At 40.4% G+C, this 26,587-nt stretch overlaps 1 protein-coding gene and 1 pseudogene across 1 annotated transcript in view; one reads left to right on the top strand and one right to left on the bottom strand.

The window, feature by feature from the left end:
- EGLN3 (egl-9 family hypoxia inducible factor 3) overlaps positions 1 to 26,587 on the top strand; it is a 457,661-nt gene that overhangs the window by 18,416 nt on the left and 412,658 nt on the right. The window lies entirely within an intron of this gene.
- LOC145530058 (large ribosomal subunit protein eL8 pseudogene) lies at positions 4,427 to 5,668 on the bottom strand (annotated as a pseudogene).

The following is a 26,587-nucleotide window of genomic DNA, read 5'->3' on the forward strand; positions in this document are numbered from 1 at the left end:
TCTACCTACAATGCAGGAGACCCGGGTTCGATCCCTGGGTCGGGAAGATTCCCCTGGAGAAGGAAATGGCAACCCACTCCAGTATTCTTGCCTGGAAAATCCCATGGACTGAGGCACCTGGTAGGCTACAGTCCATGGGGTCACAAAGAGTCAGACACAACTGAGCGACTTCACTTTCACTTTAAAGATTCTCCATCTTTGGCTGCAAAGAATATAATCAATCTAATTTTGGTATTGACCACCTGGTGATGTCCATGTGTAGAGTCTTCTCTTGTGTTGTTGGAAGAAGGTGTTTGCTATGACCAGTGTGTTTTCTTGGCAAAACTCTTAGCCTTTGCCCTGCTTCATTTTGTACTCCAAGGCCAAATTTGCCTGTTACTCCAGGTATCTCTTGACTTTCTACTTTTGCATTCCACTCCCCTATAATGAAAAGGACATCTTTTTTGGGTGTTAGTTCTAGAAGGTCTTGTAGGTCTTCATAGGACGGATCAACTTCAGCTTCTTGAGCATTGCTGGTCAAGGCATAGACTTGGATTACTGTGATACTGAATGGTTTACCTTGGAAACAAGCAGAGATCATTCTGTCATTTTTGAGATTGCATCCAAGTACTGCATTTCGGACTCTTTTGTTGACTATGATGGCTACTCCATTTCTTCTAAGGGATTCTTGTCCACAGTGATAGATATAATGGTCATCTGAGTTAAATTCACCCATTCCAGTCCATTTTAATTTGCTGATTCCTAAAATGTCAGTGTTCACTCTTGCCATCTCCTGTTTGACCACTTCCAGTTTACCTTGATTCATGAGCCTAATATTCTAGGTTCCTATGCAATATTGCTCTTTACAGTATCAGACTTTACTTCCACCACCAGTCGCATCCACAACTGGGTGTTGTTTTTGCTTTGGCTCTGTGTCTTCATTCTTTCTGGAGTTATTTCTCTACCAATCTCCAGTAGCATATTGGACACCTACTGACCTAGGGAGTTCATCTTTCAGTGTCCTGTCTGTTTGCCTTTTTATACTGTTCATGGGGTCCTCAAGGAAAGATACTGAAGTGGTTTGCAATTCCCTTCTCCAATAGCCCATGTTTTGTCAGAACTCTCCACCATGACCTGTTCGTCTTGGGTGGCCCTACACGGCATGGCTTATAGTTTCGCTGAGTTAGACAAGGCTGTGGTCCGTGTGATCTGTTTAGTTAGTTTTCTGTGATTATGGTTTTCATTCTGTCTGCCCTCTGATGGATATGGATAAGGATTAGAGGCTGATGGAAGCTTTCTGATGGCAGAGACTTTCTGAGGGGGAAACTGGGTCTTGTTCTGATGGGTGGGACCATGCTCAGTAAATCAAATCCCTTATGATTATACAGTGGAAGTGACAATTAGATTCAAGGGATTAGATCTGATAGAGTGACTGAAGAACTATGGCAGTGATCAAGACCATCCCCAAGAAAAAGAAATGCCAAAAGGCAAAATGGTTGTCTGAGGAGGCCTTACAAATAGCTGAGAAAAGAAGAGAAGCGAAAGGCAAAGGAGAAAAGTAAAGATATACCCATTTGAATGCAGAGTTCCAAAGAATAGCAAGGAGAGATAAGAAAGCCTTCCTCAGCGGTCAGTGCAAAGAAATAGCGGAAAACAACAGAAGGGGAAAGACTAGAGATCTCTTTAAGAAAATTGGAGTTACCAAGGGAACATTTCATGCAAAGATCGGCACAATAAAGGACAGAAATGGTATGGACCTAACAGAAGCAGAAGATATTAAGAAGAGGTGGCAAGGATACACAGAAGAGCTATACAAAAAAGATCTTCATGACCCAGATAATCATGATGGTGTGAGCACTCACCCAGAGCCAGATATCCTGGAATGTGAAGTCAAGTGAGCCTTAGGAAACATCACTATGAACAAAGCTAGTGGAGGTGATGAAATTCCAGTTGAGCTATTTCAAAACCTAAAAGATGATGCTGTGAAAGTGCTGTACTCAATATGCCAGCAAACTAGGAAAACTCAGCAGTGGCCACAGGACTAGAAAAGTTTTCATTCTAATCCAAAGAAAGGTAATGCCAAAGAATGCTCAAACTACCACACAATTGCACTCATCTCACACGCTAGCAAAGTAATGCTCAAAATTCTCCAAGCCAGGCTTCAACAGTACAACTGTGAACTTCCAGATGTTCAAGCTGGATTTAGAATAGGCAGAGGAACCAGAGATCAAATTGCCAACATCCATTGGATCATCAAAAAAGCAATATGTATGGTTGTGAGAGTTAGACCATAAAGAAGGCAGAGTGCTGAAGAATTGCTTTTGAATTGTGCTGGAGAAGACTCTTGAGAATCTCTTGGACTGCAAAGAGGTCAAACCAGTCAATCCTAAGGGAAATCAACCCTGAATATTCATTGGCGGGATTGATGCTGAAACTGAAGTTCCAACACTTTGGCCATCTCATGCGAAGAACTGACTCATTTGAAAAGACCCTGATGTTGGGAAAGACCCTGGTAAAGACCCTGAAAAGACTCTTCGGTAAAGATCCTGATGCTGGGAAAGGCAAAAGGAGAAGGGGACAGAGGATGAGATGGTTAGGTAGCATCACTGAATTTGAGCAAACTCGGAAAATAGTGAAGGATAGGGGAGCCTAACGTGCTACAGTCCATGGGGTCACAGAGAGTCAGACATGACTTAGCGACTGAACAACAACTGCGTTGGCAGGTTGATTCTTTACCACTGAGCCACCAGGGAAGCCCTCTCAGTCATTAGCTTATGAAATTACCCAGCCCATAAAATCTAACCATCCCATATTTCCAGGCAATTCTCACCTTCTGAGATGGGCCGCATTCTGCCTATGGAACATATGACTTGCTCTTGAATCCTTTCCTGCCTGAAGCCAAGGACCCTCACTCTTTGGCCTGTCCAAGGAACTCACCCAAGACCTGGCACATGACCATCCTCTCCCATTTTCCTGCAACCTCTTTACAAAGGATATTGATAAATATACTTCTTACCTATCACTTGGCCTCTTGCTGAATTCCTTCTGTTCTGAGGCATAAAGAACCTGAGCTTCAATATGTTTAGAGGCAAGTTATTTGGTTTCTGTTGGAAGAGTGTAGTTTCAAGTTTCATCCAAGGTGTGTGGTTTTAAAAGGAATACATAAATACATTTATATTAAAAAAATATGAATGGGTATTTATGCCATGTTTTACATTTGTATATATTAATGTAGTTTGTATATAGGATCAGAGATTAAAAAAAAAAGGTGGCTTAAGCAAATGTAGAAAGTCCACTCTCTCATAAACATCTGAGCTAGTCAGTTGTCCAGTACTGTAGCATCGTCATCTGGAGACCCATTTTCCTACTAGTTTGCTCCGCTTGCCTTCTCCTAGATTGGTGCTTCTCAAAATTTAACGTGACTATGAATCACCTGGGGAGATATATATATACACACACATACACACACACACACACATATATATATATATATTTTTTTTTTTACTGCGCTACTTGGCTTGAAGTTTCTTTGTTCCCCAACCAGAGTTTGAACCTGGACCCTTGGCAGTGAGAGCACAGAGTCCTAATCATTGAACCACCAGGGAATTCCCTGGAGATCTTATTTAACTGTAGAATCAACCTCAGTAGGTCTGGTTCAGGCTGATTCTGCACTTCCACAAACTCCCAGGTGATGCTGACGTTGCTGGTCACACAGAGCACATGTGAGCAGTTAGGTCCAGGAATATTGCCTTCATTCACATAGCTGAAGCTGGTTTGTCACCATTTCTTTGGATTTCTAGCCTGTGGGAAGGAGTAGGGAGGAAGCTTCCTTATGAAAAGTAGCTTCCTTATGAAACATGACCCAGAAGGTGTAGGCATTCTTTCCATGTACTTCTCACTGGCCAGAATGTGGTCATTTGACCCCTCAGTTGCAAGGGAGGCTGGGAAATGTAGGCTCGAAGTAAAATTTGAAGAATTCTGTTAACTAAGAGGAAGATGGTGAGAACAAATATAAGGGAATTATAAACAGTGTCTGCCATGATATTTAGAGAATTTAAGTCAAGCCAGGATCTGTGAGAATATTTTTCCTTTTATGCTACTTATATGTGAGAAACACTAGTCTGAAGTATAATCTAAAGTGTATACTTCCTTAGCACTCATGCAAGACTTTTTCATAATCTCTCCCTTTTCTGCCTTTTCAGTGATCACACCCTTTGTGCCAGTTCTTTTGAATGGTTTGCTTTTGCCTGAAGAAACACATTCTCATACCCCTGTGTCTTTGCACATGGTATTTCCTTTGTCCTTCCACATCAGCCATCTGTATCCTAATTTAGGTTCATTTGCAAAGCTGTATTGCTGAACAAGAGCAGCTTAGGCGTTTTGAGAATTTTTTTTTTTTTAAGACTCTCTTATTACTTTTATGTACAGAAGGCTCAGTGGTGCATACTCAGCCCAGTTTGGTGGCCAGCTCTTTGGCTTTCGCCTTTTCCAGCTTAGCGATGAGAGCCACTGACTTTGGCCCCAAGACATTGCCTCCCCACTGATGGTGGATCTCATCATATCTGTCGTTGTAATTGGTCCTGATGGCTTCCACCAGCTTAGCCAGGGCATTCTTGTCCTCTGAGTTGACTTGTGTGAAGGCCACAGTTGTACAGGTCTTCCTGTGGACCAGGCGCCTCAGCCTGGCCTTCCCCTTGATGATGCAGAAGGGAACCCCCGTCTTTCGGCACAGGGTAGGCAGGAAGACCATGAGCTTGGTGGGATCCATGTCATGAGCAATTACACCAGCTGAGCATTCTTGTTCTCCACCAAGGTGGCGACAGTGTTGACCCCTGCTCGAAGGACAGGTGGCCTCTTGGTGGGCAGTTTGCCAGCAATTTTCTTCTCTTCTTGGGCGAGCAACCTCTGCTTCTTCCCTTGCTTCATCTCTGGACTGTACTTGTGGGCCAGCTTAAGTAGTTGAGTACCTGTTTGCTGGTACAAGGCCTGGGTGAATTGGTTAATTGCAGGAGGCACTTTCAGCCGCTTATAGAGAATAGCCCTTTGCTGCTGCAGCTGGATGTAGCGAGGCCATTTGACAAAGCAGGTGAGGTCCCTTTTGGGTTGGATGTCCTGCCCAATGCCAAAATTCTTGGGCTGTTTCTCAAACAGGGGGTTGACCACCTTGTTGGCCTCCTGCTTCTCTACCACAGCAGGAGCCAGGGCCACCTTCTTCCCCTTGGCCTTCTTTCCCTTCAGCACCTTGAAGGGCTGGCAGAGAGAGAGAGAATTTTTTTTTTTTTTTTTAACAGAGCCACCCCCTTCAAGAGAAAATGGATAGATAAGCACAGGTGATTATTTGTTTGAAACCTCTCAAACCTTCTGTTTTACTGATGAGAGCTATGAGCTCACCTTCACACTTGAAAGGCCTGTCTCCAGGTTCTAGACCCTGTCTGTCCTCCAACCCCCCTGCAACATGAGGGGAAGGCCCATAGAGTTACAGCGAGTTTTTTCTATATAGAGATTCTATGACAAACCTAGGAGTGAAGTGGCTTGAATTCCATTGGAAGATGTTATTGACTCATTGGGAAGCCTTCAGATACTCAATGTAATTAATTCCCTTACAGAATACTAGTTTATTTTTTTTAAACTTAGGCTGGAATAAGATTTTCTTTCATTTGAGAATATTTTACAGTTGCTTACAGGTCATCAAAATTGAGAGTGTGTGCATGTATTCTAGAAGAAATATAAAATTCCTTTAATTTTTTTTTTTTTTTTTGGTTTATATTTCTAGTTAGAATAGAATTCTCAAGAAAATTTTCCTGGATGCAGCTATACTTCATGATATTTCTTTGAGGAAACAACAAATCAACAAAAACTTCCCATAAAATTTAAAGAACTCACTGCATTAAAAAATATTTATTTTTTATTTGGCTGTACTGGGTCTTAGTTGCAGCCTGTGGGATCTTTAGTTGCTAGTTGAAGTATGTGGAGGCTTAGTTCCCTCACCAGGATAGAACCTGTGCCCCCTGCAGTGGAAGCACAGAGTCCTAACCACTGGATTGCCGGGGAAGTCTCTTATTTCTATTTTATCCTTGTTATATTATCCTTGTATTTTATCCTTGTTATATCAGGAGCTCATCATTGTTCTTTTTTTTTATGATAATATACTTGCTGTTTTATATACTTTTTTCCAGTGGGCTCATTGATTCATTTAACAAGTAGATCTAATGGCTGAATTAAAAATGTAATATCATACAAGAATGAAAATGTAATATCTTAAAATACTCTGGGCTTCCCTGGTGGTTCAGAAGGTAAAGAATCTACCTGCAGTGTGGGAGACCCAGGTTCTATCCCTGGTTTGGGAAGATCCTCTGGAGAAGGGAATGGCAATCCATTCCAGTATTCTTGCCTGGAAAAATCCCATGGACAGAGGAGCCTGGTGGGCTACAGTCCATGGGGTTGCAAAGAGTCGGACATGCCTGAAGCAACTTAGCATGACATATCAAGAGTGTAGCCCCTGGCAGCTAGGAGTCACGATTTAAAGGCAGACAAAAATAATGGCAACAAAAAAATGATGTTCAAACTGGGCTACAGGAAATGCTTTTGCTACCTGGTCCTTATTCTAGTCCAGTGTTTGTCCTCTTTATTCCATGTCTTCAGATTGCCCCTTTGACATCTTTCAGCAGAGTTGTACATCAGAGCATGGACTCCCTGGTGGTAGTACTGGACCAGCGGTGTCTCCCCTGTCTTCCCTGTGGAGAATGATGGATAGGAAAGGGAGCTGAGATGTTTTCCTATACATTCTCTCTGGGGTAGTGCAAAAAAAAGTGGGTTTGAAACCTAAGGGTAAGATTTTGGCCTCTCTTGGCCTCAGTTTCTCATCTGTAAAATGGGGATGATAATACTTGCCTCATAAGATGATGTCATGATTATATGCAAAAAAAAAAAAAGGAAGGATGCAAATGCTTACAGCAGTACCAGGCGTGAGGTTAGCTGCAGTTTGCTTCTTGCTCCTCTTTGTAAGCCTCTCTAACACATTCAGAACAGTGTGTTTCCCCCTGGAAAAAGGCTATATTAGTTGTTAAGCTGCTCCAATGACCCAGTCAGTAGACTAAGAATTATGGTCCCTGGAGTCAATCAACCTATTGTTACTAAATTGCCTTGACCCTGCTAGTTTCTGGAGTTGTCATTTTGTACTGTAATTGATCTACAGTTTTCTTCCTACCCGTCTCTTGCAGATGTAGGCACTAGATGGCGCCATTTTACCAAGTATGAATGGCTTTCGCAAATGCATAACTTGTTCTTCCGCTTGTCCAGTGCTAAAGAAAAAAAAATAAGTTCTTACAGTCTGCTTCAGCATAGCCATATATTCCAGGACATCAAAGAAATCCCTTTGCAATTGTGTATTTCCTTCATGTATAATAGGGAATGTGTGATGCTTAGAAATCACCCAGAAGTTCACATACTTGATTTGGTTTAGGGGACAGAGAAAATTTGGAGTAGATTAAAAAGGAAACGATAAATTTGACTGGAATGGGAAAATAAAATGTTTGAGGAAGGGTCACATAAACATGGATTACTTTGTTTAAAGAATGGATAAGTAATCTCATGGTAGACTCTAACAATGAAGTGCTTCTGGGGAAAATGGTAAGCGACTGTTACTCGCCACCACAGGAAGAATAGAAGAGAAATGGGCTTCATGACCACAAGAGAGAGAGAAGTTAATCATAAGAAAGGCTGTTCGGAACCAAGCATATGTCGTATCAAATGAAGAAAGTTATCAAAGCTTTCTTTATAAATGTTAAAAATAAATTAGTCAAGGTGTTAACATGATTATTTTGAGGATTATTTGCAGTCCTACTAGGAGATGGAGGAATGTTTCATCCTCTATAGTGGTGATTATTTGAAACCTGATGTGTGTAGGCTAGGGTGATGCTTACTGTAGTCTATTGGCACAGGCTAGGATTGGATATGACTTAACAGGAGAGCAGTGATTTCAAAAGTGTCCCATTTTCATATGTATGTTACACACACACACACACACATATGCTAGCATTTTTTTCTTGGTTTCTAAAATACATAAGAGCTGGATGAGAGGGAAGACAAGAGGAAAAGAGAATCAGATGTCTTCCTTGACACTCATTTTCTAAAAATTATTTTTTATTTTTTAAAAACTTTTAATCTTATATTGGGATATAGCCGATCAACAGTGATGTCAGGTGGACAGCAAAGGGACTCAGCCGTATATATACATGTATCCATTTTCCCCCAAAATTCCCTTCCCATCCTGGCTGACACATAACATTGAGCAGAGTTTCCTGCGCTATACAGTATTGACACTTATTTCTTTGAAACTCTCATTTGTTACTTATCGTATGATTGTTCAGACTGTGGGTTTTTTGTTTGTTTGTTATTCCTTATTTATACTTGTAATAGCTGATTGATCAATATGAGTCCATATTCATGATTGCACACCAAGTACACATGAGGGCACCAATTTTTATTTTATTAACTTTCTGCAGAGATTTGTCCAACAGTCCATCTAGAGAGTCACCTTGGGTAGATCTCCTTTTTTCCTCTCCTGCCCCACAAAATGGTAGTCCTCCCCCCAGGGTTCCAATTTCACCCTGGAGAAATAGCACTTGACTTTTCAGGTCCTTCAGATTCCTTAGGGCAAATAAAATATAATCAAACTCTCCATTGCTAATAGTGACTGCCCCTCATTGCTTAGCTTAGCTATATTATGCTAGCAATACTTTATCTTTCCAAAGATTATTTAGCAGGAAGAGCTGAGGTGGAGATATAGAGAAGGTGTTAGTGATGGAAGATTAGGATGAGGTAAAAAAAAAAAAATCCAGTCCAGCAGTGTTTTCCCTTGCTGATTATATATATAATACATGTTCATTGTAGAAAATTTGGAAAAAACACAGACTAATGTAAAAAAAACAAAATCATTCTATATTCTACTACTTATATATGACAAAAAGTAGTATTTGGAAATATTTCCTTCCATGTAACTACAAGAATTTGGAAAAACTGACCCAACTATGTGTAGAAAGCTGATCTAGAAGATCATTGAAGGGTTGAAAGGTGAATTTTTAAAAAAAATTTTATAGGAGTATAGTTGACTTACAATGTTGTGTTAGTTTCAGGTATACAGCATAGTGATTTATTTATGCATATACATATATTCATTCTTTTTTAGGTTCTTTTCTCATATAGATTATCATGGAATATTGAGTAGAGTTCCCTGTGCTATACAGTCCTTGTTAGTTATCTATCTTATATATAGTAGTGTGTGTATATTAATCCAAGCTCCTGGTTTATGCTTCCCCCACAATTTCTCCTTTGGTAACCATAAGTTTGTTTTCAATATCTGTAAGTATCTCTGTTTTATGAATAAGCTCATTTGTATTATTTTTTAAAATTAGATTCCACATATGGGTGATAGCATATGATGTTTGCCTTTCTCTAACTTGATAATCTCTAGGTTCATTTATGTTGCTGCAAATGGCATTCTTTCATTCTTTTTCATGCCTGAGTAATACTCCATTGTATATGTATTTATGTGTGTGTTCCACATCTTTCTTTTAAATTTTATTTAATTAAAATTTTTTTGACCATGCAACGTGGCTTCTGGAATCTTTGTTTTCTGACCAGAGGCTGAGCATCTAATAATGGCTAATACTGGTATATTAACCTGGAATTGGGTTTTGAGAGTGATGGCCTGGGAGTGTATAGATTATAGAGTTAGATGAGGCAGGAGTTTGCTACAATGAATATACTTGCCTGTGGTTCAGGATTTAATGTTCTGGCAAGGGCTCTTGAAGCCAGTCTCAGTATGGTGCTGGATGGCCCCTGAAAACTTGGAAAGAATGATGACACACATTGCAGGAGACAGAAAGGCCAGAACTACCTCGGCATAGTATCAAGCAAGGGATAAAAGTCTCAGAGCAGTGAGCATATGTGCTCAGTTCAGTTCAGTTCAGTCGCTCAGTCGTGTCCGACTCTTTGCGACCCCATGAACCGCAGTATGCCAGGCCTCCCTGTCCATCACCAACTCCTGAGTCCACCCAAAGCCATGTCCATCGAGTTGGTGATGCCATCCAACCATCTCATCCTCTGTCGTCCCCTTCCCCTCCTGCCCTCAATCTTTCCTAGCATCAGGGTCTTTTCCAATGAATCAGCTCTTCACATCAGGTAGCCAAAGTATTGGAGTTTCAGCTTCAACATCAGTCCTTCCAATGAACACCCAGCACTGATCTCCTTAAGGATGGACTGGTTGGATCTCCTTGCAGTCCAAGGGACTCTCAAGAGTCTTCTCCAACACCACAGTTTAAAAGCATCAATTCTTTGGTGCTCAGCTTTCTTTATAGTCCAACTCTCACATCCATACATGATCACTGGAAAAACCATAGTCTTGACTAGATGGACCTTTGTTGGCAAAGTAATGTCTCTGCTTTTTGATATGCTGTCTAGGTTGGTCATAACTTTCCTTCCAAGGAGTAAATGTCAATTAATTTCATTGCTGCAACCACCATCTGCAGTGATCTTGGAGCCCAGAAAAATAAAGTCAGCCACTGTTTCCCTATCTATTTGCCACGAAGTGATGGGACCAGATGCCATGATCTTAGTTTTCTGAATATTGAGCTTTAAGCCAACTTTTTCACTCTCCTCTTTCACTTTCATCAACAGGCTCTTTAGTTCTTCACTTTCTGCTGTAAGGGTGGTGTCATCTGCACATCTGAGGTTATTGATATTTCTCCTGGCAATCTTGATTCCAGCTTGTGCTTCCTCCAGCCCAGCGTTTCTCATGATGTACTCTGCATATAAGTTAAATAAGCAGGGTGACAATACACAGCCTTGACGTACTCCTTTTCCTATTTGGAACCAGTCTGTTGTTCCATGTCCAGCTCTAACTGTTGCTTCCTGACCTGCATACAGGTTTCTCAAGAGGCAGATCATATGTGCTAGTTATCAGCTTATTATCTCTTAGCTCCAAATCCACTTTTTTTTTTTTGCCTTGTGATTTTGGAGTTGGACTAGGTAATCATTTTTTCTTTGTCATGTGGTACAATATTAGGCTTTCACAATGGAGAGTGCTGGAAGGATACTGCACAGCATAGGGGAAGGAGCTTCTTCTCTCTCTGGTTTCGGCACGCTTTTTTTCTTTTTCTTTTTTTTCTGATGGTGTGGCTACTTAACAGTGGGCAGAGGCCCATTGGTACTCCCCTACAAGTTGCTGCAGGAAATCAGCAGGCTGTTTGCTGTGAACCAGCTCCAGGTCACTCAGTAAACTTTATAGGTAAGGATAGGAGGGTGACTGGTAATCAGAATGTTTTTGTCCACAGGGTTCTCCCACAGAAGCCAAGTGATTATGGTGTATATGAATGAAAGGGATGGGCATTCTACTAGAATATTGCTACATTCATGTAGCAGAAAGCAACAACAATACAAACTCCACATCTGCTGGTCAGCAACTTGACTTGAATTGCCACAATCGAGGTCATGGCCATTCACCCATTTTCCAGACCTAAGCCAGTTCACAGACTCAGAGTTCCTTGATTGAAGGGCAGCTGGGTCACCTTGGGAAGGATTTTGTATTGTTGCTACAGTATATACTGTAAATCTTCTCTCAAGACTTCCCTAATGGGACTGGTGCCTATTTACTAGAGTAAATGTGCATTGAGTAAAAGACCTCTGGGTTTTACTAGATATTGGCTATGTACTAATCCTAATTTCCGGGGAAGTAAAATGCTAGCAAGGTCTGGTAGTTAAAGTGGGGGCTTATGGTGGTCAGATGACAAATTGAAACTAACTCACAATGGCTCCATTTGATTCATGGACCCTTCCTGTGGTTGTTTTCCCATTTCCTGAATGTAATAATGAAATATACACTATTGGTAACTGTCAGAATATCTTTACTGGATATGTTACCCAGCAGGCAAGCAACCTAAACCAGCAGTAGCTAGCCAAAGGGAGAGGAATCTAGAATTAACTATAGAGAATCATAAATGGGTGGTATCATTTATAGCTTCAGGACCAACTGTAGCAGTAGAGACTATGATTTGTCATACTAACTTCCTTCTGTAAAAAGAATCACACAACTAATAAAAATAATCAAATTATAGAGCTCATATATTCTTACACTGTTCTAGGTGCTTCACATTTATAAACTCAATCTTGAGAGAATAGCATTGAAACATGTATATTATCATATGTGAAATAGATCACCAGTCCAGGTTCGATGTGTGAGACAGGTCGCTCAGGGATGGTGCATTGGGATGACCCAGAGGGATGGGATGGGGAGGGAGGTGGGTTCAGGATGGGGAACACGTGTACACCTATAGCTGATTCATGTGAATGTATGGCAAAAACCACCACAATATTGTAAAGTAATTAGCCTCTAATTAAAAAAAAAAAGTCTATGAAGTTGGTAGTTTTACAGACAAAGAAACTGAGACCTAAGTTGTAACTTAATGATTAGAGTTGAGAGGGATGTGGATGATATAATACTTTTAGCATGGAATAATCCAGGAAGAACTCATAATAGACTTTTGATCCTTTGCTTCAAGGTGGGTTGGATGAATAGCAGATTTGATGATGGGTGGGTGGATGCAAAGAGGACAAGTGTTCCAGGTGGAGGGAATGGAATAAACAGATGTACAGAGGGAGCAAATAGAGATGTATTCTGGATGAGTAATAGATACAGGAGTTTGGTTAGAGAGCAAGACTAGTGATGGGAAGGAATGGGAGATAAAATTTTAAAAGTAGAACTGGATCATACTGGGTTGAGTTGTGAAGTCAAGTTAAAAGTTTTGAATTTTATTTTTGGCAGTTACAGGGAATGATAGGATTTTTAAGGACATATGTGACATGATCATAGTGTTCTCTAGAAGAGTGGTTTCCAAATGTCAAGTGGTAAAAGTAATCCCATTCTGGCTGCCTAAGAATTATTTGGGTCCTTGAAGGACATTTGCTCTTGTTAAAAACATTCGTAAGAGGTTGATTTACCCCTGAATGTCTTTGATATTTGCAGGACCATTTGGTTCTGTCCAAAACATTTATAAGACATTTGGTCCATGCCAGAAGATCCTTGATATTTGGTCCTGTCCAAAACTGCTTGTAATGGACCAACTATATTCATGGATGTTTTGGATAGGACCAAGCCTCTGACTGTGTGGATCACAACAAACTGTGGAAAATTCATGAGATGGAAATACCAGACCACCTGACCTGCCTCTTGAGAAATCTCTATGCAGGTCAGGAAGCAATAGTTAGAACTGGACATGGAACAACAGACTGGTTCCAACTAGGAAAAGGAGTACGTCAAAGCTGTATATTGTCACCCTGCTTGTTTTAACTTGTATGCAGATACATCATGAGAAATGCTGGGCTGGAGAAAGCACAAGCTGGAAACAAATTGCAGGGAGAAATATCAATAACCTCAGATGTGCAGATGACACCACCCTTATGGCAGAAAGTGAAGAGGAACTAAAGAGCCTGTTGATGAAAGTGAAAGAGGAGAGTGAAAAAGTTGGCTTAAAACTCAACATTCAGAAAACTAAAATCATGGCATCTGGTCCCATCACTTCATGGCAAATAGATGGGGAAACAGTGCAAACAGTGGCAGACTTTATTTTTTGGGCTCCATAATCACTGCAGATGGTGACTGCAGCCATGAAATTAAAAGATGCTTACTCTTTAGAAGAAAAGTTGTAACCAACGTAGCAGCATATTAAACAGCAGAGACATTACTTTGCCAACAAAGGTCCATCTTGTCAAGGCTATGGTTTTTCCAGTGGTCATGTATGGATGTGAGAGTTGGACTATAAAGAAATCTGAGCACCAAAGAATTGATGCTTTTAAACTGTGGTGTTGGAGAAGACTCTTGAGAGTCCCTTGGATTGAAAGGAGATCCAACCAGTCCATCCTAAAGGAAATCAGTCCTGAATGTTCATTGGAAGGACTGATGTTGAAGCTGAAACTCTAATACTTTGGCCACCTGATGGGAAGAGCTGACTTATTTGAAAAGACCCTGATGCTGGGAAAGATTGAAGGCAGGAGAAGGGGATGACAGAGGATGAGATGGTTGGATGGCATCACTGACTCAATGGACATGAGTTTGAGTAAACTCCAGGAGTTAGTGATGGACAGGGAGGCCTGGTATGCTGCAGTCCTTTGAGTCGCAAAGAGTCGGACACGACTGAGCGACTGAACTGAACTGAAGCTTCAAGTTTCTTTTGGCACAGACAGCTTGTCTTATGAACCAAATGTCTCATGGGCTTTTTGGATTGGACGAAATGTCTGCTAACCATTTGGGGACATTTAAATAATACAGACCTCTGGGACATGCCTGAGGAATGACCAAGCATATATCTCTATTGACTGTCTTTTGTCTTTTTCCTTCTCCCTGTGGCCAGGTTCTACTTCCACTTTTAAATGAAGGTCCCCATTTTTCTTGCTCCTTCACATTTATTTGTGACATCAGTTAATTATGGCTTCTGGTTATGTACCTATTTCGTCTGAGGTTATTCAACTCAGACCTCAAATATTTGGCAACCTTAGTTTTTTTCTGAGTCTTTCTGATACTTCTTTTAAAAAGAGAACTTTTAGGTTTCTCTTTTTCCTCTTCTTTCCTAAGCTAAATAGTATCTGTCCTTTTAATGGTTTAACTTATGTCATGGTGTCAGACCTTTAGTATTCTATCAGGTTCTAGTTTGCATGTGATCCTCTGTGATAGTGACACTCAGAATGGCATACAGTGCTTTAGATATTCTTTTTTTGAAATTAAAAAATATTTTAAAAAACTTTTTATTTTGTTTTGGGGTATAACCAATCAACAATATTGTGGTAGTTTCAGGTGAACAGCAAAGCGGACTCAGGCATACATATATGTATATCCCTTCTCTCCCAAACTCTCCTCCCTTCCAGGCTTCTGCTCTAGATATTCTGATCCACATAGACTAGAGTGGGACCATTATCCTTCCTCCCCCAGACTAAACTGGACTCTGAGTATCACAGCTCAGATGCATTAATAGCACAGCAGCTCCATCATTCTGCTGCTTCTTTTAAACCTATAGCTGTTAACGTCACTAACGCTTTCCCATTCTAGCTCCTCCTTATCTCTCTTTCGACAATTGTATGTGCAGTTGGTTCCCAGAGTTACTGGGGAACTGGGCTCACTACCTTAAGCCAATTTATTATCCCATCTAGTTTTTTGGTGATGAGCAATTTAGTGTAATATTGCCACAGTTGTGATTCCATCTTTTTCTCATTTTTTTTGCTTTAAAAAAATTAGCACAACATGCTTTTTTAAAAAATGTGCTAGGTTTGGTTATATTCCTTTACTTTCCCCCATAAAACTAAAAAGCAAACTGTTTTGTTTGTATGTTTTGCCATCAGTCACAAAGAATAAGAACTTTCAAAATGGGCCTTGGTTTTGTTCTTTAACTGATAGGGATGTGTCCTGGTCACTAGCTTTTTAAAATTTTGGATAGGTGGACACTGAAAAGAAACTTGGTACTGAGGTTGGTAAAATGTGATAATGTATTCTTCAAAAGAAATTAAGATATAATGTATATACCATAAAATTCATCCTTCAAAGTGTATAATTCAGCGGGATTTTTAGCATAGGGTCGGCCAAAAAGTTTGGGTTTTTCTGTAAGAAGTTACAGAAAAACCCAAACAAACTTTTTGGCCAACCCAATATATTCACAACATTGTGAAAACTATCGCCACTAATTCCAGAACATTTCCATTACCTCCAAAGAAATTCTGTACCAGTTAACAATCACTATACAAGCCTCTTTGTCCCCAGCCCCACTGGATTCTGACTTCCTGCTATTATCTATAGATCCCTGGGACACATCTGTGTGGAGTTTTGAGCCTTGCACTCTGAGAGCTGACTGGCACAGGTTTTCATTGGCAGACTAAATTGTACAGAGGAGAATCTTGCCTTTACCGTGTCCCAACTCTTCATCTATTCAACTATAGTGGATTCTTAGGAAGAGAGGTACTCATTTTTGACAGAAAATGAGAATTTTGTTCAACATCATCTCTTTCACCTCACCTGGGCTTTAGCTTTTTCAATATTTATACTTCTCTTTCCAGCCAGATGCCCATTCTCTTTAAAGAAAAGAATCAAAATAGAAGTTGAGCAGTTCTACTTTCTCTATGATCTGCTAACACTGCACCATAATCTCTACTTGACAGATTTACATCTTCCATGTTCCTGCCCCAAACAAAATCTCCCCCAAATCTTACTTTTCCTTACTGTCTTTTGCACCACTTATGCATTCTGGGGGCTTCCCTGGTGGCTCAGCTTGTAAAGAATCCACCTGCCGTGTGGGAGACCTGGGATCAATTCCTGGGTTGGGAAGATCCCCTGGTGAAGGGAACAGCTACCACTCCAGTACTCTGGCCTGGAGAATTCCATGGGCTGTATAGTCCTTGGGGTCACAAAGAATCAGACATGACTGAGCGACTTTGACTTTCACTTTCTGTGCATGCTGGGTTTCAGCCTTCCTGACACAGTTCCCATTTGATCTGTGCCAAATTTTGTGTGTAATTTTGACCATGGGTCCCTTGACCCTGTCCATGGTATGTATATTCTAAATCTGAACTTGCTAGGACACTTTGTATGTAGCCACATTGATCCTTGCTCTCTTTTTTTCTTTCCAGGAATAATTTTTGGAAGTTAGGTCTGATTTTTACTGTTGAAAGGCCCATCCTTCCTGCAAAATCTCCCCTTGTAGGACCACAGACTGTGGACCCACAGCTATGCTTTCTTCCTTCCATAGGGCAAGAGGGCTTGCCTCTGACTGTACCAGCTCTCCCTTCCATAATGGTCATCACTCCAGGATGACAAAATCCCTTGCTCCCCAAGGTTCCTGTTACTTCATCTTCAGCAAACAATTCTCCCATGTTGGTCCAGAAGAGTAGTAGTAGTCTCGTTATATTCTCCACCTCTGAGAGATCATACTGTCAGGTTGGATTTGTCAGATGTACCTTCATAAATGGACTTGGACATTACCTTTCAAAGACATTTGTAGTATGTGATTATTTGTTCTTTTATGAACATTCAGGAAGTGTAACTTGTATAAATCGACCTGAGAGCAAGGATGAAAGGAAGGGACGAAACTTGTATCCTGAGCTGATGGACAGCAGGGCCACATAGGCATATACCTTGTTTCTCCAGAAGATGATGCTATTTTAATTACTACTTTTTGGGAGTTGTTAGGTAATTTATTTACTTTTCCATATAGATAGATGATTAGGTTAGAATTCTAGTGTTACCATAACTATATGACTTTGGGCAAATTACCTATCCTTTCTAAGTTTAGTTTTCTTTGTAGAATGAGAATGAGAATGCCTAGCTCATAGTATTTGTCATAGATTAAAGATGTCTGTAATTTTTTTGAACACTCCTCCCACTGAGAGGTAAAATCTATGTCTCTGCTCCTTAAATCTGGGCTCTATGGTTGCTTGACCAATAGGATATAGTAGAAGTGACAATGTGCCAGTTTCTGGTATAAGAGACTGGCAACTTCTACTTTCCCTTTATAGGAAAAATTTCCCTAAGTGTCCTGAGCCACCATGTAAGAAGTCCATATACCCTGAGACCACCATGCTGGGGTGGTCAGTCCTAGCTGGACAGTCCTAGCTGAACTCAACCTTCTAGCCATCTCCACGAAGGCTATAAACATGTGAATTAAGCCATCTAGGACCTTCCAACCGGCCCATCAGCTGAATACCACTCAGTGACTCATTGATGGCAGTTGATTTCATGTGGAACAAAGGACTTGTCCAACTGAGTCCTGATTGAATTCTTGACTCACAGATTCATAAAATATAATGATTATTGTCTTAAGTTATTCAGTGTATGGTGTGATAGAAAATTAGAATTTGGTACCTGGAAGTGGGGTGCTTCTCTACTAAAACCCTAAAATGTATGGCTTTGGGACTAGGCAGTAAGCAGAAGCTAGAAGGCCTTGAGGAGCCTATTGATAAAATCTAGAAGACCATTCGGAGAAGGCAAAGGCATCCTACTCCAGTACTCTTGCCTGGAAAATCCCATGGACGGAGGAGCCTGGTAGGCTACAGTCCATGAGGTCACTAAGAGTTGGACATGACAGAGCAACTTCACTTTCACTTTTCCCTTTCATGCACTGGAGAAGGAAATGGCAACCCACTCCAGTATCCTTGCCTGGAGAATCCCAGGGACGGTGGAGCCTGGTGGGCTGCCGTCTATGGGGTCGCACAGAGTGGACACGACTGAAGCGACTTAGCAGCAGCAGCAGCAGCAGCGGAAGACCATTGAAGATAACAGCTGGTGAATCCTGGAAGGAGGGAGAAAGTTGGTTTTGGAGGTTGGAAAAAAATGTGATCCTTGTTGTATAATGGAGGAAAGTTAGACAATATTGTTGTTTGCAGTAATGTGGAAAAATAGAACAACCTGACAAACGTGGGTTTGGCTCAAGAGATTTACTGGCAGCATACTGAAGGTGCCAGTTGGTTTCTTTGGACCACTGATAATAAGGTATGGATGTGCTGTGCTTAAGCACTTAGTCATGTTTGACTCTCAGAGACCCCATGGACTGTAGCCTGCCAGGCTCCTCTGTCTATGGGGATTCTCCAGGCAAGAATACTGGAGTGGGTTGCCATGCCCTCCTCCAGGGGATCTTCCCAACCCAGGGATCAAAGTCAGGTCTCCCGCATTTCAGGTGGATTCTTTACTGACTGAACCACCAAAGTTTTGGATGGAGAGACTTAAGTGTGAAAAAAAAAGAACTTTTGCAGTATTCAAACAATTTTTAAAGGAACTATAAGGACTTGGGATTTAATGGGTTTGAAAATAAAACTTTCTCATTTCCTTCCTCTCCAATGGCAAAGACCTTTGAAGTAAAATCATATAAATAATATGGCTGTAAGACCCTTTGTTAATCTTCTAGAAAGATTTAAAAATATGTCTAGAACTAGAAAAAAGGCTTCTAATTATTCAGCCCAAGGCAGAATAATCATGAATCACTCTGATTCAGCCCAAGGCAGAGAATTAAAGAGATTAAATATATTTAAAGAGATTAAAGAGATTTGCATTCCAGTGAAATTCATAGAAATCCCACAAAGTTTTTAAGAAAATTGAATTGATGGACACTCCATCAACTTTGAAAGGGACAAAGATAATTCAAGATAAAAAGAGCTCTTAAATTTCAGTGGGCAAGAAGCTATTAAGAAGGCTACTAAACCACAACCACAGGCTAGTTCTTATGAAAAAGGCAACTTGGTTCAGAGAATGGAATCAAGTGATGTGGAACACAAGTCCTAGGGAACATGACTGGACCCTAATCCAGGCACTGATGATGTTTGCACGCTAAGTTGCTTCAGTTGTGTCTGACTCTTTGCGACTCTATGGAGTGTAGTCTACCAGGCTTCTCTGTCCATGGGATTCTCCAAGCAAGAATACTGGAGTGGGTTGCCATGCTCTCCTCCAGGGGATCTTCCCAGCCTAGGGATAGAACCTATGTCTCTTATCTCCTCTGTGTTGGCAGGTGGATTCTTTACTATTAGTGCCACTTGGAAAGTCCATATTTAACATAATCTTATATTATTTAGAATTATGGCCTTTATTGGGCTTCCCAGGTGGTGCCAGTGGTAAAGAACCTGTCTGCCAATGCAGGCAACATAGGAGATGCAAGTTTGATCCCTGGGTCGGGAAGATCTTCTGGTAACTCATTCTAGTATTCTTGCCTGGAGAACCCATGGACAGAGGAACCTGGTGGGCTACAGTCCATGGGGTTGCAAAGAGTCAGACATGACTAAAGTGACTTACCAAAAATGCACATGGGTTTTATGGATTCATGTTTGAGATAGCTTCATAGATGCAAGATGCTTTTAGTCTTTAAAGGATATCCCGAAGGCTTCCCTGATGGTTCAGTGGATAAGGAATCTGCCTGCAATGCTGGAGACACAGGAGACATGGGTTCGATCCCTGGGTCAGGAAGATCCCTTAGAGAAAGAAATGGCAACCCACTCCAGTATTCTTGCCTGAAAAATCCCATGGACAGAGGAGCATGGCAGGCTACAGTCCAAAGGGTTGCAAAGAGTCAGGCATGACTGAGTGACTAAGCATGCACATTGTTTTTTGAATAGACTCTCAATCCCATTCATACCTGTGTAATTGGGGGCCTTCATCTCAATCGAAGGTCCCACAATTTTCATTGGTGTGACTCTTAGAAGTGAGTATACTTGCTGTTGGCTCGAAATCTCATCTAAAATGTCTTTTTAGTGTGCAGCAAATATGACTGATGGAGAATCTAAATGCTGTAATTCTCAAGATCTAGATTATATATGGAATCTGATGTTTTATATGTCGGTAATCTTTTACCAGGGGCTTCCCTGGTAGCTCAGATGGTAAAGCGTCTGGCTGCAATGCGGGAGACCTGGATTCGATCCCCAGGTCAGGAAGATCCCCTGAAGAAGGAAATGGCAACCCACTCCAGTACTCTTGCCTGGAAAATTCCATGGATGGAGTAGCCTGGTAGGCTACAGTCCATGGATTGCAAAGAGTTGGACACGACTGAGCAACTTCACTGATTCACTCAAGTTCCCAGGTGGTGCTGATGCTGTGTGAATCCAATCTTTCATCAAACTTTATTTAAAAAATTTTATTTTTGAAAAATTTATTGGAGTATAGCTGATTTACAACGTTGTGTTAGTTTCAAGTGTATAGTACATTGATTCAGTTATACGTATACATATATTAATTCTTTCTGAGATTCTTTTCTTATATAGGTTATCCCAGAATACTGAGTAGAGTTTCCTGTGCTATACAGTATGTCCTTTTTGGTTATGTATCTTATATATAGTAGTGTGTGTATGTTAATCCCAAACTCCTGATTTATCCCTCCCCCACTATGTTTCCCCTTTGGTAACCATAAGTTTGTTTTTGAAGTCTGTAAGTCTGTTTCTGTTTTATAAATAAATTCATTTGTATCATTAAAAAATATTGATTCCTCTTTCATGGCACTTTAGAGCAAGCCAGGGCAGGAGTAAGAGTAGGGGAGACTGAAAATCTTAAAGAAAAATAACAGTTGAATCACACAGTTAGAAAATTTTAGGAAAATGCTTGTTGAGCTTTTCTGATATTTAGAAAGAAAAATAAATAATGAAAACTGACAATAAAGACATGAAGAGCTAATTTTCAATTTCAATTTGTCTTTCTGAATGATACCTCTTTGGTCTTTTATGAAGGATAAATTACATTTGAAATGAAATCTTTTAAATGAGTCATCTTTTGGGTAGTTAGTTTACACACCTTTAAAATGCATTTTGCTTCTTTGTAGGGGGTGGGCTAGAAAGATGAATTCTGAAGTTGAGAGGAAAATAATTTCAGGAGGTAATGGATGAACTTGGTCTGGAAGATTAATCAGGGCAGTTGCAAGAGAGTGCCAAATGCATAACGGGAGTAGAACTAAATATCTGATTGTAATTAAAACTTTAGGTTTCTAATGGCTGCATGAAAGATATTTTAATAAACGTGAAATGCACTTTCTAAATGGCACACTAACTTTTAATGACTTGGGTGTTTTGTTTGATTAGTAACCTGGACTGTTAAATTAAAGCCAACTGCAAGTGCATGATAAAATATTGATGGTTTCAGGCAAATGAATTGGGGGAGTTATGCTTGACAGATTTTTTGTATCATTAAGGATTTTAACTGGTGGAAAATATACATTGCTGGTGCTTAAAGATAGTTAAAGAGGATCTTCCTGTTTATGTGACCTCGTTTTAATTTTACAGTAATAATAAGGAGGAAATCTGAATTATTCACAGATGGTTGGTCAAGAGAGGTCACTTAATTAAAATAGTGTTATTTTAATTACACCTGTTTCACATTCCTGGAATAGGAAATTAAATATTTTGAAGCATTTGATTATTTCTGTTTCACAGAGTACCTGGACTTTTGCTGACTCTTGTGAAGGCCTGAGATTGTTCTGTGTAAAGCTTTTACTTCTTGTTAGTAGAAAGTTTTGCTTTTAGAATCAGGACTTTAGAAAGAATGTCTATATGTATCAGAGTCACTTTGCTGTACAGCAGAGATTGGCACAACAATATAAAGAAACTATGTTTCAATAAAAAAGTTTTTTTAAAAAAATCAGAATTTTAAAAAACTTTTTTCAGTGATAGGTTTAGAAATAATTCAAGAAGATTTACAGACACACACACACATACTTATATACATATATGCACACCTATATTCTTTTAAATGCAGGACAATTCTTAGGAGGATGTATTAGAAGATATTAATATAAGGCATTGTTACTTCTAGGGAGTCAGACTGGGGAGTCAAAAGATTGGGAGATTTTATTTCTTATTCTTTTTGGAAAATAGAGTCTGTTTTGCAATGAGATTGCCTTAGTTTTATAAAAAAAAATTCTCTTTGAAATCCAGATTTAGCTTTTAACAATTCAACTGTTCCTTTTCATGCCTCTTTCTCCATAGCAGAGAATTTTCTTGATTCTGTCAGATGATGTGGTTGATTTTAAGGAGCTTTCTCCACTCCTTCTATTCCTCTAACCATTCATCCATCCTCAAATATTTAGCGTTCAATGTCTCTGACTGCTTGCTTTTTTTTTTTTTTTTTAATTATTTTAGTTTGGGGCTAATTACTTTACAATATTGTAGTAGTTTTTGCCATACATTGACATGAATCAGCCATGGGTTTACATGTGTTCCCCCTCCTGGACCCCCCTCCCACCTCCCTCCCCATCCCATCCCTCTGGGTCATCTCATTGCCCCATCCCTGAGCATTTGTCTCATGCATCGAACCTGGAATGGTGTTCTGTTTCACATATGATAATATACATGTTTCAATGCTATTCTCTCAGAACGTCCCACCCTCACCTTCTCCCTCAGAGTCCATAAGACTGTTCTGACTGCTTTTTATAGCCTAAGTCGAAGTAACTCTTTGAAAAAGACCTGCATTCTCAATGTGGCTCTCTAGGATTTGTCTCTGATAGGACTTGAGCTGTGGGAAGACAGGAAAAAGGCTAAACTTTGAGAAGATGGAGGAATTTTGCAAAGGATGTTAGGACAGCAATTCAGGGTGGCCTAGGCTCTGCATGCCTAGATATTTCCTTTTGTAGAAGGAAAACATGTGTGTCTCCTCAATTATTGAGAGATGTGTAAAGTGCCAGAAGGACATCTGGAGGGGAAACAGTGGAATGGCCTTTTCTTTTTCTTTTTTTAGGGTTGCCATGTAACACTACTTAAAATCTACTATTGATGATTACCATTATTTCATAACAGAAAAGACATTTTACCACACATACAAAATAGAAAAACAACCTCCTCCCTACTAATTTTCCTAAAACAAATGGAGAAGGGCCTTTTCATAAAGAAAGGTGCCAACCCTTCCCAGGGTGCTGACCTCTGGGTGCTTCAGGAGCATAGGCTGTTTGAAGTTGAAAGGACAGGGAGATTGTTGGACAGTATTACACACACACACACACACACATTTCTGTCCTATGCTTGCTCCTCAAATGATCGAACCTCAAGGGATTGAAGGATATGAAATTAACTCAAGTTTTTCATTTACTTTTTGCTCTGAGTTTTTATACCTTTCTGGGCCTCTCAACTATGAAAAGATACATATTTTGTTGTTCAGAATAATAAACAAATGTTCAACTACTATATTAAAGTGTGGTAATTTTTTTTTACCACTCTGAACAAATTGTAGTTGGATTTTTGAGTTAGCTAATTTTCACATTAATAAATGGTAAACGGTAGTAGTAACAATAATAACAAACTACAATCCATTGAGTACTCATTGTGCTGAGTGGATGTACATACATTATCTCATCCAATTTCTTTTGCAACCCTATGAAGTGGGCTAAATTTTACAGATGAAGAAACTGAGGCTTCAGACAAGTTAAGCAGCTTAATTTTTTTTTAACATATCTATCTATCTAGCTATTCTTTTTCAGATTCTTCTCCTTTATAGGTTATTGTAAAATATCAAGTAGAATTCCCTGTGGTATTTAGTAGGTCCTTGTTTTTATTTTATACATATATGTGTATGTGCTAATCTCAAACTCCTAATTTATCCCTCCATCCACTCCGTTTCCCTTTTGACAGCTGTAAATTTGCTTTCTAGGTCTGTTGCCCATTACTTTAAATCAGACTCTTTGTCCTGACTTTGGTCAAGGCCCTTCCCCACTCTGTTCCACCCTATCTTAACAACCTTCTTTCTCACTACTTCCAACACACACCTTCTTCTGCGGTTAGATGTTTCTACTCTGTCTCTCTATCTTTTTTTGTTTGAGTTCTTTCTTTTGCCCCTCTCCTTGTTTCCTTTTCCCCTTTCTTTCATCAACTAGTAATTTATGAGTGTCCATCATGTGCTAGTCTCTGGAGCTAGAACTGTGAAAAAGCTAAGACACCTTCCTGCCCCCAGGGAGCTTACCATCTTGATTAAAATTTCCCATGTGTGTTATGCTCATTTTTTCCTTCTTAGTTTTGTTTTAGTTTGTTTCATCCACCTGAAAGCTGTTCCTTTTCCTTCCAGCCACGTAAACTGTGTTCATATTCGAACGCCTAACTCACATTGTCTTCTTCAGGCACGTGCTCCAAAGGCTTCAACGCACTTCTAGTCCCGAATGCCGTTAGTGCACAGTCATCACTGCATAATTGAGCTTTCATTTTCCTTTCTCATGCTGTGCTGATGCTATTATATTTTTCAGAACCAGAAATATTTCTTATCCGTATACAGATATCCATATATATAGATACGAATATGTATATAATATTTTGACCTCTGTTTCTCTCTCTGTGTATATAAAAACCCTTGGTACCCTCATCTTTAAAAATTCTCAAATTCATGAAAGTAGAATCATTTTAAACCAGACTCTTGGCCTTTTCCAGATTTGTATCTCTATTCAGAGCCAAGTGTAATCCTTGTGTATTCTTAAACCACAATCACAGAATCTTTTCATGTTCACTAAAGGTATTTCCAGCACCTAGGGCCATTTTCCACATGGTAACAAAATTCTGTGGCTTTCTGTTCATTGCCACATGCCCAAAGTCAGGAGAGAATGGCCGAGGAGGCAGAACTCAGATGAGTAACCGCTTGAGTTTCAGAGTAAGACAGATCTGGAGTCCAGCTCTTGACCAGCTAGCCTGTGATCTTCTGACTCACCCTTACTCCTGGGTCTCAGCCACATGAACTAGTGAGCTATGTCATCTACTCAATCACATGTGCTAGCTCTATGGTCTTGCTCAATCTCGCTGACTACGATCTGGAGAAAATTCCTTAACTTCTGTGAATCTTAGTTTTCTCATCTATAAAATGGGGATAATCATGGTTCAATGAAATGATGTATAGCAAGCAATTCATACAGTTCCTGGAAAATTAAGGAAAAAAATGATAATGTGTTTTTAAGGTTACTGACGAAGCTAGCTAGGCTCTCTTATTAATGACTAGCTCCCAAATAATAGTGTCATGGGATTTAATGTTTGAATTTGAGCCTCAGCAAAACATAAATTGCTATCAGCCATGAGTCTCTTAGACTGCTGTGAATGCTCAGCCCACAAGTGCCAGAAGCTTAGCGAGCATTTGTGATCCCCCAGCTCCTGGCCTGGCTGGGTCTCCAGAGAGGCTGAACATATGATTTATTGGTTGACAGTGGAGGATGGCTAGGTGGGGAGAATTAGAGAGGACAGACAGACAGTGCATGGTCTCTCTAGCCACCTGTGTGGACATCTAGTTCATTCCAGAATGGAGCACAACTTGATCCGCTCTGCGAGGAAGCAGCACATGCCTTCTTTAAAGATTTTATGAATGGGAGTAAGAAATGGAGGCAAGCCAAAGAGAGCAGCTGGGCTATTCTCTCAGACCATGTGAGATAAAAAAAAAACCTTTTATGGAATAGGTTATGGGTTTAGCTGGCACACTGCAATAATAAATGCTCTCCAGTGACAGCTGCCCCTGCCCTCAGCCCTACCTCACCCCCCCCAGCCCTTACTCTCCTTTGTAAGCCCTGGGAGATAGCACTGTCCCAGGCCTGGGCCAGGAGTGCCTATTGGTGCCAGCAGAGCAAAAGGACGCCCCTTCCCCAACCCTGCCAGAGGCTTCCAGTCCAGACAGGGGAGGGCACAAGGCAGCTGCAGAGAGAGTAAAGGTGTGCGCAGGCAGCTGGGGGAACTGAACAAAGCCTCAGTAGTGACCAGGATCACAGGAAACCAGACTCTGCTGAGAGCCACTTATAGGATTACTATAGAGGCCAAAATGCCACCAATCTGTAGAAGGTGACCTGTGGTCACACAGAAGCACAGCTCTGAGGATCATGTTAGCCAGTCATCCATGGAAAGCCTTGGAGTGAGGGCTGGGTACCTCTAAAGCGGGTTGAGGAAGAAAAAGGAAAAAAATCAGGAATCAGTGAAGCTGCTTTGCAATATCTTTTATTTATTTATTTTTAAACCATCAGCACAGGGTTTGTTCTCAGTTATTATCTGTTGCTTTTGAATCCTCCCCTCTCCCCCAACACCCCGCTCCAATACCTTGAGAGTAGATCTGTGTTTTAAAGCCCAAACACTGATTTCAGGTTCCCTCTTTCTTTCCTTACTG

Source organism: Giraffa tippelskirchi, chromosome 12 (genome assembly GCF_054371585.1).
Source record: "Giraffa tippelskirchi isolate mGirTip1 chromosome 12, T2T-mGirTip1v1.2.pri, whole genome shotgun sequence".
Taxonomy (NCBI): domain Eukaryota; kingdom Metazoa; phylum Chordata; class Mammalia; order Artiodactyla; family Giraffidae; genus Giraffa; species Giraffa tippelskirchi.